General features: G+C 41.6%; 1 protein-coding gene across 1 annotated transcript in view; it reads right to left on the bottom strand.

Moving 5' to 3' along the window:
- Positions 1-18,218, bottom strand: part of LOC133386193 (TSC22 domain family protein 1) — a 46,035-nt gene extending 27,817 nt beyond the window's left edge. The window contains exon 1 of the mRNA XM_061629875.1: positions 18,197-18,218. The gene's annotated coding sequence lies outside the window, so the exon portion shown is untranslated. The remainder of the gene's footprint in view (positions 1-18,196) is intronic.
- Positions 18,219-19,012: the final 794 nt, after the last annotated feature.

The following is a 19,012-nucleotide window of genomic DNA, read 5'->3' as shown; positions in this document are numbered from 1 at the left end:
CATGATAATGGATCAAATTACCTGGCTAGCAGGGATAAAGGGAAGGGAAAAGCCCCTCCCAAGAGCCAATCACAATGCTGTTTTTCATGTGGGAGGCGTGGTCACCTGGCCAGGAACTGTGACTCACCTAAAAGTTCAACAGCCAATGGCAGCTCTCCCAATTTTAAACAAAGAGAACAAAGGCAGCATGCTTCACCTAGGGATAAGCAGGAACCTCAGAGAGAGGGATCCAAAGGAAGAAATTTCCTTTTAACGCATAAAAGTCTTGTGGCTAATAATTACAAACAAAAATCAAACAATTGGATTTTAGACAATGGATGTACAAATCACAGTTGTTATAATGAAGGTTTATTTGATGAAATAAACAGTGATACTGAAGGAAGAATCCAGACTGCCAATGGTCAATATATGAACATTAATGGATCTGGATCCATTGCTCTCAGGTGCAAGGTATCCGATCAAACCATAGTAAATGTGGCAGATCATGTTTTATATGTCCCAGACTTAAATTGCAATATGCTGAGCGTCTCAGCTTTAGACAAGAAAGGATTTGCAATACATTTCCAGGATGGAAAGTGTACAGTGACCAAAGATGATGAATTGCTTGCACTAGCTTATGAAAATGATGGTGTTTATGAACTGAGTCTTACAGCTGAACAAGCAAACACAGCCATGGTGGACAAGGAAGAGACCAGCCTAGAACTTTGGCACAGAAGACTGGGACACCGTGATGCAAAGGCGATCCTACAGCTGCAAAAGAAGAATCTTGCCACAGGTATCAAGGTAAACCGAGAGAACCATGATAAAGCAAGCAGGTGCGTAAATTGCACTGAGGAAAAGGGTGTTAGGCCCTCATTTCCACCAAGGACTGAAAAGAGAAGCACCAAGGGTGCTAGATCTCATACACAGTGACCTCTGTGGACCATTTAATGTACCTTCACTTGGGCAGAATAGATATGTTCTAATTTTTGTGGATGATTTTTCAAGGTACTGTGTGACTCACTTACTGAAGGACAAGAGTCAAACACATGAGATGCTGAAGAAATACATCTCCATGGTGAGCACAAAATTTGAAAGGAAGCCGAAAGCTCTACAAAGTGCCAAGGTGATGAGTTTATATCACACCAAACACAAAGTTTCCTGGAGGAACAAGGGATTTTGCACAGGAGGACTGTCAGTCATACTCCAGAGCAGAATGGGATTTCTGAAAGGAGACTTAGATCTCTTCTGGAAATGACAAAATGCATGCTTGCTGACGCTGATCTACCCAAAAGGCTGTGGGGTGACGCGATCATGGCTGCAACGTATATCCAGAACAGATTGCCAACCAAGGGCACCACACACACACCATTTCAGTTGTGGCATGGCAGGATTCCAAACCTGGCACATATCAGAGTGTTTGCAAGCATTGCTTTTGCCTACATAGCAAAACAATTTATTTATTTATTTATTTATTTTATTACATTTTTAGACCGCCCTATAGCAATAAGCTCCCAGGGCGGTGTACAGCATAATAAAACAGGTTAAAATACAAGTGGATGTAAATACAATACACAATAAAACATAATTAAAACTTTCCAATTTTAAATTCAAATTTTAAATTTTTTAAAATGCCTGGGCGAAGAGGTAGGTCTTTACCTGGCGCCGAAAAGATAACAAAGAAGGCGCCAGGCGTATCTCATCAGGGAGGGCGTTCCATAGTTCGGGGGCCACCACCGAGAAGGCCCTAGCTCTAGTTATCGTTCTCCATGCCTCCCTATGTGTTGGGACACGGAGAAGGGCCTTCGACGTCGAGCGCAGCGACCGGGTAGGTACATAGTGGGAGAGGCGTTCCGCCAGGTATTGCGGTCCGATGCCGTTAAGGGCTTTATAGGTAAGAACCAACACTTTGAATCTGGCCCGGAAACATATTGGTAGCCAGTGCAGCTGGGCCAGGACAGGTGTTATATGATCAATTTTTTTTGTCCCAGTAAGAACTCTGGCCGCAGCATTCTGCACCAGCTGAAGTTTCCGAACCGTCTTCAGAGGTAACCCTACGTAGAGTGCATTACAGTAGTCCAATCTAGAGGTTACCAGAGCATGGATAACTGTGGCAAGGTTCTCCTTATCCAGATAGGGTCGTAGTTGGGCTACCAGCCGAAGCTGGTAGAACGCATTCTGTGCCACCGAGGCTACTTGAGCCTCCAGTGACAGGAGCGGATCTAATAAGACCCCCAAACTACGGACCTGCTCCTTTAGGGGGAGTGTAACCCCATCTAGGGCAGGTCAGACATCAACCATCTGGGCAGAGAGCCCCCCCACCAACAGCATCTCAGTCTTGTCAGGACTGAGTCTCAGTTTATTAGCTCTCATCCAGTCCATTATCGTGGCCAGGCAGTGGTTTAGTACATTAACAGCCTCACCTGAAGAAGATGAAAAGGAGAAGTAGAGCTGCGTATCATCAGCATATTGCTGGAAACGCACTCCAAATCTCCTAATGACCTCGCCCAGCGGCTTCATATAGATATTAAAGAGCATGGGGGACAGAACTGAACCCTGTGGGACCCCATATTGGAGTACCCAGGGACTCGAGTAATGCTCCCCAAGCACCACCTTCTGGAGACGATTCTCGAGGTAGGAGCACAGCCACTGCCAAGCAGTGCCTCCAACTCCCAAGTCCGCAAGTCACCCCAGAAGGATACCATGGTCGATGGTATCAAAAGCCGCTGAGAGATCAAGGAGAACCAACAGAGTTACACTCCCTCTGTCTTTCTCCCGACAGAGGTCATCATACAGGGCGACCAAGGCTGTTTCTGTACCAAACCCCGGCCGAAAGCCCGATTGACATGGATCCAGATAATCAGTTTCATCCAAGAGAGCCTGGAGCTGGTGAGCGACCACACGCTCTAAAACCTTGCCCAGGAATGGAACATTTGCTACCGGTCTATAGTTGTCAAGATTTTCAGGGTCCAAGGAGGGTTTCTTTAGGAGCGGTCTCACCACCGCCTGTTTCAGGCAGGGTGGTACCACTCCCTCTCGTAAAGAGGCATTGATCACCTCCTTGGCCCATCCGGCTGTTCCGTTCCTGCTAGCTTTTATTAGCCATGAGGGGCAAGGATCCAGAGCAGAAGTGGTCGCCCGCACCTGTCCAAGCACCTTGTCCACGTCCTCGAGCTGAACCAACTGAAATTCATCCAATAAAACAGGACAGGACTGTGCTCCGGACACCTCATTAGGCTCAACTGCTACAATATTGGAGTCAAGGTCCCGGCGGATGTTTGTGATCTTATCTTGGAAGTGTCTCGCAAACTCATTACAGCGGGCTATTGATGGTATTATTGCGTTCTGAGGACCAGAGTGTAAAAGTCCCCGAACAACCTTATAAAGTTCCGCTGGGCGGTTAGAAGATGACTGAATGCAGGCAGCAAAGTACTGCTTCTTCGCTGCCCTCACCGCCTTCACATAGAGCTTGGTAGAGATCTTCACAAGTACAAGACCACAGCCGTCGGGAGTTCGTCTCCATTTGCACTCAAGCCGTCTCCTTTCTTGCTTCATCACTCTTAGCTCCGGGGTAAACCACGGAGCCAATTGAGCTCTGCAGAGGAGAGGGCGCACCGGGGCGATCGTGTCAACTGCCCGGGTCATTTCTGTATTCAAAAGAGGCAGAAGCTAGATGCCAGAACAGAAGAGACTATTTTAATTGGCTATGCTCCTGGTAGCAAGGGCTACAGAGTTATGAACCTAAAGACAGGTGAAGTCAGCACAAGATACATTGTCTACTTCAATGAATGAAGCAGAGCTGACAAAAGAGGGACTGTGCTAGATTTCTCAGAAGAGCAAGGACACCATGTCCAATCTCTCATAGATATGCCAGTACCCACATACGAAATACCAGTGACATCACAGATATCTGCACAACCTGATCCAAGCCTTAAACAAGAGGAAGAGGCAGAGATTGCAGAAAGTGATGACGAGGCTGAGAGAGGTACAGACGCAGATGAGAATGATGAGATGACTGGACTGGAAGATGCTGCAGAGCTAGACCAGATCCCAGAACAAGCTCCCAGATCCTCATCGCGAACCAACAAAGGTGTACCACCTCTATGCCTGTCCTACCTCGCAAAGTCGGTGCTACCCAGAGAACCATCGACTTGGGAGGAGATCACGCAGATGCCAGCATCCAAGGCCGCTCAGTGGAGAAAAGCCGCTCAGGGGGAGATGGATGCACTGCGCAAGAATAAGACTTGGACCCTGACAGAACTTCCACCAGGCAAGAAAGCCATAGGACGCAGATGGGTGTTCAAGGTGAAGCAAGATGCAGGAGGAGAAATTGAATGCTACAAGGCAAGACTAGTTGCCAAAGGTTTCCTGCAGAAATATGGAGAGGACTGTGATGCTACTTTTGCTCCTGTTGTCCGATACAGCACAATAAGAATGCTACTAAGTGTGGCAGCCTCCAAACAGATGCACGTCAGACACCTCGATGTCAAGACTGCCTTTCTGCATGGAGAAATAACAGAGGAGTTGTACATCTAACAACCTACAGGTTTCGTGAACCAGAAGCAAGCACATCTTGTATGCAAGCTTAAAAAGGGCCTGTATGGACTCAAGCAAGCTGCAAGGGCCTGGAATGAGAAACTGGATAAAATGCTCAAGGAGCTAGGCTTCAAGCAAGGTGAGGGAGACCAATGCCTGTACACCAGAAGTAAAGATGGACATTTGACATATATTCTGATTTATGTCGATGACTTGATCGTGGCGACGCAAAGAGATCAAGACTACAGAGAAGTTGTACATCATTTGAACAAAGAAGTTGAAATCAAAGAGCTAGGCACTGCAACATACTACCTAGGCATCCAGACTGAAAGGGAAGCAGATGGATCCTACCTACTCAACCAAAAACAAAAGATTGTTGATCTTTTAGAGACTCTAGAACTCAAGGATGCCTATCCTGTAGCAACGCCTATGGCAGCAGACTTTCTTAAAGACAATGATGTAGGTGAACCTTTACCAAATAATAACAAGTACAGAACAGCAATAGGGAAGCTTTTGTACTTGACCACCAACACCAGCAAGTGCAGTAGGGATCCTATGTAGGAAAACTAGCACACACACACAAAAGGACTGGATTGCTGTTAAAAGGGTGGCTAGATACTTGAAAGGGACTATGGACTTTAAGCTGAGATTACCAGCTAATAGTGATCCAAAGCTTGTGTGTTACACTGATGCTGACTGGGCTGGAGATAGCTCAGACTCCAAGTCAACTAGTGGCTTTCTGTTTATGTATGGAGATGGACTTATCTCCTGGGCTAGTCACAAGCAAGACATAATAGCATTTTCTTCCACAGAATCTGAGTATATAGCTGCTGCAGAAGCCTGCAAAGAAGCCATTTGGCTCAACAGACTACTAAAGGACCTTGGAATAAGGGTGCAGAGACCTATCCAGGTGATGGAAGACAACCAAAGTTGTATTAGACTTTCTCAGACTATACTAAACATATAGCTATAAAATACCATATTGTACGTGAGTTGACAGAGAAAGGATTCATCAAGATGAACTACTTTCCAACTGCAGAGATGACAGATAACATCTTGACAAAGCCATTACCAAGATACTGTTTCCAGAGATTTCGTGTCAAAATGGGCATGTTAAATTAATGCATGCAAATTTGAGGAAGTGTTAGAGTAAACAAATATTGCATGGTCACTTTAAGGGATATTTGGGAAATATTCCATGTACCAGTTTACCATGATGTTACTTCCTAATGGGTGGGGTTTAGTTACCTGACTTCCTTCTCCTTTGTCCTGGGGGATTTTTGAATAATCTCCATTGCTGATCTTCCTACCTTTGAGAGAGGCCGCATGGCAAGATGCTCTCTCTGAGAGCATCCATTACTAAAGACCAAGATGACTGAGACTATTTTTTCTTTCTTCCAAGCTAAAGCCTATGTTCTTCTAAACATATGAGGTCATGAGTAAACATTCTTTTCTTTTACCTAAAGGATTGTGTCTGTTGTTATTTATATAGAGAAAGGTGGGGCTGGTTTACATTCTCATTCTGCTGCTTGTATTTTTACAACTCTGCTAAGAAATAGGACCAACCAAATAAGTTCCTATTTCTGTGTGTATTTTTTATAATACCGAACAACAGAAGCCCTTAAAACAACACGAGGCGTGAAACAGGGATGCCTCTTGGCCCCCACTCTTTTTAATATCTATATTAATGATTTGGTGCCCTGGCTAGCCCGAGTAGACTCCCCTTCTCCAGCAATCAGCAATAGAAAGATCTTTATCCTAATGTATGCGGATGATTTGGTGCTCATCTCCCTTTCTCGCTTGGGTCTCAAAAATCTTCTGGATGCATTTAGTGCCTATTGTAAACGTGAACATTTGACCATAAACAGAGAGGCGACGAAGCTGAAAGCAGAGAAAACAATAGGAGCTTTAATGAAATTCTACTTTAACAAGGGAGGACAGTTGATTGAACCTGCCTTAAAGATTTTTGGTAGCAAAGTGGTCACACAAATGCTCTATGGTGCAGAAGTTTGGGGGTCTGATATAGATATCATAAAAACCTTGGAAATAGCACAGAATAAATTTTTTCAACAGCTATATTCTCTTCCACCAGGAATTCCAGCAGCTTTTCTGAGAACTGAATCTGGTTGGCCATCAATAAAGACAAAAGCGGAGTGGCTACAGTTAAATTATCTTAAACGAATAGCCACTCTGACAAATGAACGCCTACAAGCATTGTGCTCCATGGAGATGAATAATAACCAAAACTGGAAGTTAATGTCCCACAGGCTCTTAAATAGTTACCATCTTCCCGAGTTGAATTCCCTCTTGGGATAAGAGAGCACCTAAGGGACTGGCTCTTCTGGATTGATGCCAGAAGGGATTTGCAATTAATTAAGACCTCCAGATTCTCTCCATGGTTCGTTTCTGTGAAAACAGAACACTTTAGACCCAATTATTTAACAAAATTAATGCCAGTCTCCCTAAGAAATGCTTTTATGGAACTACGTTTCCAAGTTATGCCAACTGCAGTATTGGACGGACGCTACCAAAAGGTGCCATTTGAAAATAGACTGTATCTGTGACCAAGCTCAGGTGGAGGACATTGTGCTAATGTGCCCACTTTATGGACACCCAAGAGAGAGATTCCTGAAACCTCTGTTGTCTCAGGGAAGCAGGAATACCTTAGTAGAATTAGTACAATATCTCCTGAGTGATACTAACAGCCATGTGACTCACAAAGTGGCTCTTTTTGCTCTTGCTGCAAAAAAGATTAGAAAGAAAGAACTAGATAAAATAGCAATAAACTGCTGGGGAGATTCTGATCTTTAAACTGTGCTAGCCAACCCTGTCTGGATTTTTTATAATATAGGTCACAACAACTTGTTCTTTGTATATTTTATATATCTCTGTATGTTTTATATTTCATGTTTTTACATTTTAATGTATTTTAAGGTATTCATCATGGCCTTTGGCTAGTACAATAAATATTTTTTTGGACTTGGCTCAGGCACCCATGGATATGAGAACAGCTTGGGAAATGGATATGATTTGTTGGGACTGAGAGTATTGCTGTGTAAATATGAAAGGCCTGCAGCAGTAAAGAGAACATTATCACAAGTTTTGCCTGGCCCCAATTTAGAAATAACAATGGGGCTTCCATTGCATCCCTTGGAGCATTGCTGAAGTCTAATATCTGTCACAGTAGATTTTCTGCATTATTTCATGTAGGCATGCATATACTCTGTTAATCAATGCATCCAAGCAGTTGTTTTCCTTACTGGACTTAGCTTCATCAAACACTGGATGAGAGGTTATCTGATTTCCTTTTGTAATTGTTTAGCAAAGAAATTCAAGTTTGGGGCAGTGTTTATCTCAGCATCAGCCTAGTTTATACCTGTGTAATGAATTATGTGCCAGACTGTTACATTACAGCAATCGTTTTTAACAAGTGCATCATTTTAAGGCAGGGATCTTCAAAGCTTCTACCTAAGGGAACGCTTTCCACATCAACCTATCTGCCATAGAGGCACAGGCTGTGCATTCCCCTTCTTCATCTCACTTAGCTGCTGCCCATCTTATGGTACTTTTCCACATGATTTTCAACCATTTAAGCAGACACTGTGTTTGTTGTTGTTATGTGCCTTCAGGTTGATTATGACTTATGGCAACCCTATGAATCAGTGACCTCCAAGAGCATCTGTCGTGAACCACCCTGTTCAGATCTTGTAAATTCAGGTCTGTGGCTTCCTTTATGGAATCAATCCGTCTTTTGTTTGGCCTTCCTCTTTTTCTACTCCCTTCTGTTTTCCCCAGCATGATGGTCTTTTCTAGTGAATCCTGTCTTCTCATGATGTGTCCAAAGTAGGATAGCCTGAGTTTCATCATTTTAGCTTCTAGTGATAGTTCTGGTTTAATTTGATCTAACACCCAATTATTGGTCTTTTTCGCAGTTCATGGTATGCGCAAAGCTCTCCTCCGACACCACATTTCAAAGGAGTTGATTTTTCTCTTATCCACTTTTTCCACTGTTCAACTTTCACATCCATACGTAGAGACCGGGAATACCATGGTCTGAATGATCCTGACTTTAGTGTTCAGTGATACATCTTTGCATTTGAGGACCTTTTCTAGTTCTCTCACAGATGCCCTCCCCAGTCCTAGCCTCCTTCTGATTTCTTCACTATTGTCTCCATTTTGGTTAATGACCGTGCCAAGGTATTGATAATCCCTGACAAGTTCAATGTCCTCGTTGTCAACTCTGAAGTTACATAAATAGTAATAAAAATATTAACCCATCAGGTGGATTTTCATTTAATTTTGACTTACCACATCATGTAAGATTGGACCAGTATCATAAAAGACATAAAGTTCATGGGGATTGTGCACACTTGTGAGGATAAAAATATAGAGACTCTTCATGTGGCCTTGCATTTTTTTTAAAATTGTGATATAAATTCTTTGTTAAAAGTATATAATAGAACAATTTGTTTTATATTTATCCACAGTTCTTATAGCTTCAGCTTCAAAAATAAATTTGATTCATTTATTTAAAAAATGCAGGCACTGCAAAATGTTTTAGTCTCCAAGGGAGGGGACTGGCTTTCCATTACTTTTACACACTTGTTAATTGAAACTATCATAAGTCTTGATTACAACAGCTGACATTACGTGGACCTGTAACAAACAGAAGCCCAGAGCTATGAAAGTATTTGTCTAAGATCTCTGGAGTTTTGTGCTGCTGTCACAATTCTTTCCTGGAACAAAGAAATTAAAAGACCAAATTTAGAGACAGAAGACAAGACTTCAAAGAAGTGCAATTAAATCCCCTGCCTTATTTCAGAATCAACCTTCCCAAATTTAAGCTTATTCTTTCCTGAGAGCTTTTCCTGTTCATATTGCACCAAAAATAGTCAACAAACAAGGGTGATGTAGAAGCTAACAGAAGAGAAGGCAGAATTGCAACAGTTATTCAAATTGAAATGTTTAAATCTCTGCTTTTACCACAAGCGGAGAAGCGTGATTTTATCCCTAGCCCATCTAAAGGGAGAAGGAAAAACAAACAGAGCAGGAAAAGAGAAGTACCCATGTTGCAAATACAGACAGAACATAGAATGTACAACACATCTTTCTTGCTTTATAGGACTGTTCCAAAACGGCACTTGGAGGCACCTGCTTTGAAATCAGTTAACAGTTAATGATCAACTACAAGAAGTGTGGATCTAAAGCTAGAAATAAACAAGCAACAACCCCTAAAAGGATTACTTCTGTTCAAGTTCAAAGCTCTAACCAGCCTAGAACAGGTGCCTTGTAGGGCTTTTCAGACCTGAGGGTGGGGGTTAAGGCAGGGCACTTTTCTTTCTCACCCCCTGAGGACTATATAGTACTAGAGGGCTCAGATTTCAGTTGACTGCCAGCCCTGAACCTGAGCAGTTTATAGCTAAGAGTGGGGTGCAGGTAGGAGGAGTTCTAAACAGTGGGAAATTGTGTTCTTTTCCTTCAAAACGTCCCTATTATACAGCCACGAGAGTGGCTGTATACTACAGTCAGTGGGGATTTTTCACATTCCGCAATGTTAAATGGAAAATATCCCCCCATGCCATTCTGAGGCTTCCCATAAGCTCATTTCAAAACTTATAGTTCTGAACTCAGAAACGCTTGCTTAACAACCCTGTCAATTTTCATGGCGATACACAAAACAGTCAGAGAGAATAGACAGTTCAAAGTCTAAAAAGAGAGAAAAAAACTCAGAGCCCTTTTGGACTTTTTTCTGCGAGTTCTCATAATCTGTTGAAATTCATTAAAAATCAGCCATGTTCACAGAGTACCTGTAATCCTAATACTGACCTTGCCCCATACTCTGACCTTCATCTGCTGCAGTTTAAAAGTTTAAAAAATGCCTGGTTGATTTTTAATTATTTTAAGAAATTTTGGCTAGAAGCCTATTATAACGCGGAGCATGCTCAGTAAGGACCAACTGTCAGTGTTCTAAAAGCCTCACAGCTGCTGGGCTTGGCTAATCAGAGGGCCACACCCACACCCGACTCGATTTCACTTGAGACAGTCATGGCTTCCCTCGAAGAATCCTGGGAAGTGTAGTTTGTGAAGGGTGCTGAGAGGAGACTCCTATTTCCCTGAGAGAATGGTTAAGTCAGCCACTCTGAAGGTCTGTGAGAGGAACAGGGCGCCTCCTAGCAACTCTCAGCACCCTTCACTAACTACACTTCCCAGGATTCTTTGAGAGAAGCCATGATTGGCTTTGAGCCATGGCTTTGAGAGAAGCCATGATAAATTCTTTTAAATTGTTTTTAAAAGATGTGTTTTTAAATTTGTATATTTGTTTTTTAATGTTTTTAGTTATTTTATAAAGCGCCCAGAGAGCTTCGGCTATGGGGCGGTATATAAATAGACTAAATAAATAGATAAATAAATAATGATTGTCCAAAGTGTAATAGAGGCCTGGTGTGGATGTGGCCAGGGACAGCTTTGTTCTACATTTGGGTGGGAGGTAGGGTTGCCAGGTTCAGAGCCTGAGACGGATCCTGTATCTTTAGGAGAAGAGAAAGTCAGCCAAGTGCCGGTGTTCTTGCAACATTGTAATGGGAAAAACCACAAGGTAGAATTGTCCTTTCCCCCTGCCCAACTGTGAAAGATACAGAAGATGTCTTGGTTGGCAAGCAAACCCATTTCTTACCTCCCGGATTAAAAAGCAGGGAAATTCACTAATAGGCAAAAAAACCTTGCGGTTTAAGAACATACCTATAGCCCACAGCTATTCTATCAAACTTTAAAAAGCAGGGAAATTGGGCAGCTATAGTGAATGCACCCGGGGAGCAGGAGACCTGAACTCCTCTCTGAGATATTGGACTGCCCTACAAATTGGTCAACATGCAAACACCATTTGGGTTGGTCTTTCACAGTCCAATCCACTTCCTGTGTAGCTTGGAAGAATTTGGTAACATGTGCCTCTGAGCATATGGTGAGTGGTGGCAACACCTGTAATCAGCCCAAATAATAGAAAGAAGACATGTGCTATGCTGATCTTGTTTTAGCAGGGAGGAAGCAACATTATTAAGACAGTTGATATAGTTCAGATGGTCACTTTAAATATGTCTAATTTACTTTGCAATTTTAGTGACGTTTTCTATAGGAAATCATTTTCTTTTGCTTTTGTTTCTATGAATATGTGAAGTACAGCAACAGTTTGCAAAATTTATACTAAAAAAACTTCAAACATAATTGTGGAATAATGGCACTGACTTCTGCAAAATAGTCTCCAGTGGACCTCAGAAGTGTCTCAATTTGCACAAGATAAAACAGTGGGAGGTGAAATATATTCTAGCAAAATTCTAGGTGTGCTCTATGTTTTTAATTGATCGTGAACACCTTGCCTTAAATAAAGTGGTTTAAACATAGCAGGCTGAAAACATGCATCCTCTTTTTTCCAACAACTAGAGTCATTGCTAAAGTAGCAGCATATTGCAATCAGTCTGATTTTACATTAAACTGCAGTTTCAGGTCCAACTGTTAATGCACCCAAAATAGAAATAGACCATAACCTCCAATTTGAAACAAAAAAGGCTATCTTCACCATCATATGACATTGACCAATAAAAAGGCTTTGAAATTAATAAAAATAAATTTGACACAGATTTCTGGGATGAATAATGAGGGAAATAAAATTTTCTAGTTTAGATTCTCTATAGAAAGCAAAGTAAGAAGAACACCAACAAACATACAAAAATATAATTCTCGATCTTTGGAGATGCCAGGTATTGCCACCACTCACCATATGCTCAGAGGCACATGTTACCAAATTCTTCCAAGCTACACAGCAAGTGGATTGGACTGTGAAAGACCAACCCAAATGGTATTTGCATTTTGACCAATTTGTAGGGCAGTCCAATATCTCAGAGAGGAGGTCAGGTCTCCTGCTCCCCTGGTGCATTCACTATAGCTGCCCAGGTTCCCTGCTTTTTAAAGTTTGGTAGAAATATCTGTGGGCTATAGGTACATTCTTAAACCGCAAGGTTTTTTGCCTATTAGTGAATATAATACAGGAAGGTAAGGGTTTTTTTTAACCTCATAGCATACATCCTCTTCCCTAACACCCTGACCACCTCAGGATGCTTACTTTAGGATGCCATAGCAACTCCCCACAACTGACACCTTAACATTCTGTACATCTTGGAAGTTCACAGGCTATTGTCAGGTCCCGTTTTAATTAAAAAATTTCTATAATTCTACATAGGTAACTAGGGAGGTCCCTGAGTATGTATAAGCCACTGCCTTATTTTTGGGTGGCCCTATTCTGCTTCCAAACTGACTTCCCAAATCCTCTAATAGAGGAAATGATATATACAGCCCCTTTAAAAACCTCAGGTGTCTTTTTTCCAATTTTAAATAAGTAATATTATTTTACTTATTAAGGCACAAAGGGGAAAAATATGTCTTTTAGGGAGGAACTTCACTTTCCCATTAAAACGCACACTCACACACAGAGAAAACAAATGTTATGATTTAACTAATACCATGGATACACATTGTTGCTCTCTATGCCACATCCTGGCAGAAAATACATTTTTCTGCTTATTTAATGTATTCATCCAAATATGAAAAAAGGTCAAGTCTGCAACATGGCATCTCAAGGATTCTTCATTTATTTAGCATCCACACTATATATTTTAGTGCAATTCTAAGCCGTGGCTGTAAATCCTCTGAATCTGAGTTGTGTGGACTCATTGGCCTTCTTTGACCTTGCTATCCATATTTTACATTTCCAAATCAACTCATGTCTTTAAAATCACCAGATGAACAACAATACAGTGTTGTAAGAGAAAATATTCCCTTTGGGATCTTTTTCTAGGTACTGCAAATAACAGCCATTCGACAGGGAGTAAAGTAGCAGCAGTTTATTAGTTCAGAACTAAGACCCCAGTCTCTGAAATGAGACTGCAGCCGCGAAGAGAAGAAACCAGTCACTTTTATACCTTTTACATTATAACTTTGCATAGTGGTCTTTGCCTCATAGACACGTCACATGGTATCCATGGAGACAGTTCTTTGCATAGATAAGAACTTAGCACTTTGCTAACCACACAGGCTATATGGTACAAAACAGGCATGGCAAATATACTCTGCATAACCACAGAGGCACACTGTCTAGGACAAAGCAGGCTACTGGAACAAAGTTTGTGGTTAATAACAGGATGCTATATAAAATAAGCTGAAAGAACAGGATGTGGTGTTCTGCTACTCCTGAAGTCACTGGGCAGATTTCATTGTGTACATGTCTTGCTTGCCTCGAGCCTATGCCTATCAATCACATGGTCTCAGAAATATGGGGTAACTTTGGCTCTTATCACAATCCCCCCTTTGTTCATAACCAGTTCACTGGTTCAAGAACACTTTATTATAAGGAAGACGTTGCAAAAATATTTGCATACTCTGATCTTCCCCTGGATCTAACCAATGAATATTGACCATGTGAGGGGTTCAAGATTTTAGAAAACACATTCTGAAACATTCCACAGAGACATTATGCACAACACAGAAATGTTATTAACCCAATTAGAAAAGTTATTGCTCCTATTGCCAATCATCTTAACCATCCTGAACTAGGCGATCAAGAGAATAATAAGTCCTAGACAATGGACTACTAGTGTTTCCACCTTCCATTACATTCATCCAAAGGTTTTCCATTTCCTACAAGTTCTTGATGCTGGGTCTGAAGTCACCCTGGACAGGAGAGCCCATGCTGACAAACCCACATTTTCTCTACAGAGACATTAGTTAATTGTTGATAAAGGATTAAAGGGAAAGGGATGGATGGAACCTAGAAAGCAAATCAGGTGAATTATCATAAATATCAGCTTCATAATTATTTCTACAGGAATTCAATTGCCCAAAAAGCAAGCAATATAATATCACCAATAAATTTAAAAAACACACAATATATGACGCACAGATTCAAAAGCATTTAGAGGATAGAGTACTACTGGTTGTTCTAAGTTTGTTTCTTTACTACGTCTAGGGAGACGGCCAAATGGATAACAGTTCATGAGTCTATTTCTTAACCCACTGTCTCTTCAGTTTTAGCTTTATTTAGGACAAAGGACTGGCAACCCACTCGTCTACTTCTGGACCTTCCTTTTCACCGTCAGAAGGTCTTGCGTTGCTCCCACGAAGTCCGCCATCATCTACTTCTGGGGACACAGTCCCTGCAATGTCCACCGGAGTTGGGGCCTTCTTGGTCCTAGTATAATGTATTCAGGAATTCTTCTCTTTCACTCTTATGTCTGGCTTATACAGATGTACAGGGACATCAAGGGGAAGGGCCTAGAACTGAGCCGCATATCTGCAGAGAGAATGTTACTGATACTACAATGACAGAACAAATCATATAAGATCTTCATTGCCTGCCAAAAGATTAGTATGAGCAGGACCTAAGGGCATAATAGTGGATACAGGATGGCCAAACAAATATTCAAAAGGAGACAATCTTCCCAAACTTCTGGCCATCCAGTCAACTGATCTACAAAAACAAGCATATGGTGAAACCCTTTGCATTTAGGCATATCAACATAATCAACTTGGAACCTTATAAAAGGTAAATGGACCCATAGCCTCCCTCCTGGAACATTCCTAGGTAGGCCCTTTGGGTTCGTTTTTTGACAAATGGAACAGTTTACTGTCACCCGCTTCGCTTCCTGATGCACTCCTGGAGCAAACCACTGTCTGGAAATGATGTCAGCCATAACATTAGCTCCAGCATGTGTTGTTCGATGTAATTTCTGCAATAAAGTTCTGAGTAAAAATTTAGGGGCCGCCAGACTTCCATCACCATGGAATTTTCCAAACCCCATCCAAATTTTTTTCTGCACACTTCTTTGTCCATACATGTTTTTCTTCTTCCAAAACTGTTGTATATAGTTTTTCAGGACTATAAGTAGTTAAATTTCCTGGTAAAATGAAATACAGTTCATATTGAATCAGTCTCTGAGGGATAAAATGTTGAGTTTTCTTTTGCAAAAAGGAGAACTGTTACCACATGAGGAACTCTCAGAATTAATAAATGTCCTAACACAATGTCCTGAGCGCATTTGACCAATATTGCTGTAGCCGCTACTGCCCGCAAACAGACTACTCCCCCCCCCTTTTTGACCGGATCCAATTGAACAGAGTAATAGGCAACAGGTCGCATAGTATTTCCAAAGTTTGGCACAACACATCCGAGTCCATATCCTTATTCTTGTGAACATACAAACAAAGATTTCTCATAGTTGGGGAGTCCCAACATTGGGATGGTGGACAATGCGCATTTGAACTACATATACATCAATTTGGGGTCGAAGGCCTTCGATAACTTCATGGGAGAGTGAGTACTGTGGCACACTAGGAGATGTCATGTGTGGCTTAATAGTAATTTTTACTGGGGAAGTAGATTTCAACAAACCTACCTCTCCCTATTTAATACTCCATAAAATAGGAGGGCCAATTCAGAGGGAATTTGGAGGGAACAAATGGGAGTCTGTAAATACGCAATCAATTGTGACACCTTAGGTGCTAGCAGTACAATTCTCAACCCGTCAGGTGAACAGTAAATGGTTGCATTTAACTTACATAAGAGATTTTGTCCCAACAGATTTATAGGAAAACCTTGCATAAAAAAAAAAACTATGTTCAGTTGTCAAAGGACCAGTTGAAACTCTAGTAGTTTTTGATTTCTTCACAGTCTGAGGCTGGCCTTGTATTCCCATAATTTGTACATCTGTAGGGCTTGATGTTACTGGTGCAACGTTGAATAAGTGGTACCGGTATCAACCAGACATTCATACACACATCCATCAACAGTCAAAGACACCATTGATTCAGACGATGAACAATGACATAGAATGCATACAAGGAGACAAATCAGACACTAGGGAAGCAAGAATATATGTTGAGTCACCTGCCTCATCCTATTCCGATTCCCCAAAAAATTGACCGGCCATTGCTGATGGGATTTTTCCTTCAGCAGGAATTATTAGACCCTTGAAATTAAGTCCATGGGGCCTCAGTGGGCAGTCTCTTTTTATAGTGGCCAATTTCTTTGTAATAATGACAGGAATTATCTCCCTGTCCCCATGGAAAACCACGTCCTCTAAAAAAACAACTTTGATTGCAATTCTGAGAATTCTGAGGAAAACCCTACCACGTCCCCTTCCGTGGGACGGAGTCACTAAAACAGCCAACATACAAACTTGTCTGTCTGTTTCATCTTTCAACTCCTTTTGTCTTTCCTTCTTCTTAAACACAAACGCTGCCAACGGAACCACTTCAGACAATGACTTTCCCTGCCATCCTGTAGAATTGTTGTAAAAATACTCTCTAATGTCTGCTATACTCTGATCTATGTACGACACCACCAACTTTCTGTTTGCATCTGCTTCTGCCTCTGAAATACCACCATTCTGTCTCAAAGACTTTGTCATTCTACTATAATAATCACTAGGACGTTCCTCAGGACCCTATTGCAATTCTTTCACCTTACTCCAATTCACAGACTTTTCACCAACCTTTTCCACACCTGCCAAAACAGCCTTCTGATATCTCAACAAATTGTCAACCACTGACCAGCATGTCTCAAAACCAAAGCCTTTTCCTCAGAACTCAAGAATGCATCCAATAATTGATCAATATTCCCAACAGTTGATCTCTGTGTTTGAAAAATTGTTTTTAGGCATCTCAACAACTCTGAATCTTCCCTTAGTTTGCCAAGTAAGGATTTCACTGGGGCTGAAAAGAATATGAGTCAAACTAGAAGTCACATTTCCCCCAGTCAAAGGGACAGGATAGCATCGTAGGGGAACTTGGACAGAGGGGTCAGGATGAAAAGAGATTCCAGACCTTGTTTGACTAGGACTTGTTTGACTAGGACTTAGGCAGAGACAGAGGATTGAACAGAAGTGACAGAAAATATCAATCTTCATGATTGGGATTATGTGGAGGAGGAGAAAAAGTCCCTTTTCTGAATTTTAAATTTTTGAGGATCCTCTTGTTTCACAGCCATCAGACGTTTAATTTGGAATTTTGAATATTCTGATGGTTTTAGACATATGACATTTTTACATTTGTCCTTCACTTCAAGACTGTCCCAAAACAAACCAGTAATCAATTTGACCAGGATTGTTGTCCTCTAAATAGAGGCGCAATTTTGTTAAGGTTGCCTGGTCAAAATTGCCAAATTGGGGCCATGTCTTTCAGTGTTACTCAGACATAATGCCCAAAAATTCATGCACAAATCAACAAAGTGCTTTTTTGACAGACCACTAGTCGCTGGTGAGAAGGCCTTCCAATTTCTTAAGATACATGCCAATGGGGTGTCAGTTGGAATAGACTGACTTCCACCCATTTTTAATTCTATTTCCTGGAGTACCTCAGACCAGAGGCTTTATCTCCTATTTTCTTTTTCTGGAGCACCTCAGACCAGAGGCTTTATCTCCTATATCCAACTAGGACTCGAACCCAGTTGACACTATTAATAGCGTATATAAATATCTTGGAATACCTAGGCATTATATCCTCTTATCCAAATGAGTTTTGGAGTCCCATTAACAATGTCTCTTAAGAAATTACCTGTCTTTATTCCTGCCAAATTACCTGCAACTTTATTGGTCCCTCCGAACCCCAAGGTGAAGAGAACCCCAAAAGGTAAACTCACCTGGGTGTGCACTGGATTGTCTCCAATCCTCAGGAGCCGAGGGGAAGCCGACCTAGTCGTCCCATCTGGGGTGCCAATTGTTGTAAGAGAAAATATTCCCTTTGGGATCTTTTTCTAGATACTGCAAATAACAGCCATTCGACAGGGAGTAAAGTAGCAGCAGTTTATTAGTTCAGAACTAAGACCTCAGTCTCTGAAATGAGACTGTAGCCGCGAAGAGAAGAAACAAGTCACTTTCATACCTTTTACATTATAACTTTGCATAGTGGTCTTTGCCTCATAGACACGTCACATGGTATCCATGGAGACAGTTCTTTGCATAGATAAGAACTTAGCACTTTGCTAACCACACAGGCTATATGGTACAAAACAGGCATGGCAAATATACTCTGCATAACCACAGAGGCACACTGTCTAGGACAAAGCAGGCTACTGGAACAAAGTTTGTGGTTAATAACAGGATGCTATATAAAATAAGCTGAAAGAACAGGATGTGGTGTTCTGCTACTCCTGAAGTCACTGGGCAGATTTCATTGTGTACATGTCTTGCTTGCCTCGAGCCTATGTCTATCAATCACATGGTCTCAGAAATATGGGGTAACTTTGGCTCTTATCACAACAGGGACCACAGCCCTAAACATGTTGTTACATGCCTTCAAGTCGACTATGACTTATGGCAACCCTATGAATCAGTGACCTCCAAGAGCATCTGTCATGAACCACCCTGCTTGTAAGTTCAGGTGTGTGGCTTCCTTTATGGAATCAATCCGTCTCTTGTTTGGCCTTCCTCTTTATCTACTGCCTTCTGTTTTCCCC

Source organism: Rhineura floridana, chromosome 5 (genome assembly GCF_030035675.1).
Source record: "Rhineura floridana isolate rRhiFlo1 chromosome 5, rRhiFlo1.hap2, whole genome shotgun sequence".
NCBI lineage: Eukaryota > Metazoa > Chordata > Lepidosauria > Squamata > Rhineuridae > Rhineura > Rhineura floridana.
Note: the sequence above shows the minus strand (reverse complement) of the source record. Positions and strands in the feature narration are given on the sequence as shown.